A 611-nucleotide genomic window follows, 5' to 3' on the forward strand; every position below is an offset into this window, starting at 1 on the left:
GCCGATGAGACGAGCCCATGTGCAGGGAGATATCTTCCGTCCTGTTAAAAAACATCTTTATCCATTTATTTATCTAGTGTATACTAAAAACCGTTTTTTATTTTAAAGATTCGTGAAATGTTTTATGCCGCGAGCTGGATTTAAAAGATTTTGTAGATAAGGAGTGGCAAAAATTTCTAGAGTATGTAAATTAAAAAGGGAAAATGTGTCTAGGTCCCAAAAAATATAAGATGTTGTGATCCAGCCCCTTAATGTTTTTCTCATGTCCTTTAACCCCAAAAACTAAAAAAAATATGATTAGGCCCCTTTTCACACTATCCCAGGATTTAATCACAAAAGCTCCCGAAAATACCACTTCCCCTTTTCTTCTTCTTCTTCTCCTATGAGGTCATGGAGGAGGTTGCCGCTTCGACACCAGAAACGATGGAGGTCGCAGCCACATAGACGTCAGAAATCATTGCTCCATCATCGGAGGAGGCCGCAGCTCCGGCATCAGCATCAGCCACCACAGAGGTAACTGAGGAAAAGACCGAGGCGGCCGACAGTGGCGGAGCGGCAAGAAAGTGAAAATAATCATTCACCTCTCCTCCATTTAGACTCCTCACATCCCT

Source organism: Asparagus officinalis, chromosome 3 (genome assembly GCF_001876935.1).
Source record: "Asparagus officinalis chromosome 3, Aspof.V1, whole genome shotgun sequence".
In the NCBI taxonomy this organism is placed as follows: domain Eukaryota; kingdom Viridiplantae; phylum Streptophyta; class Magnoliopsida; order Asparagales; family Asparagaceae; genus Asparagus; species Asparagus officinalis.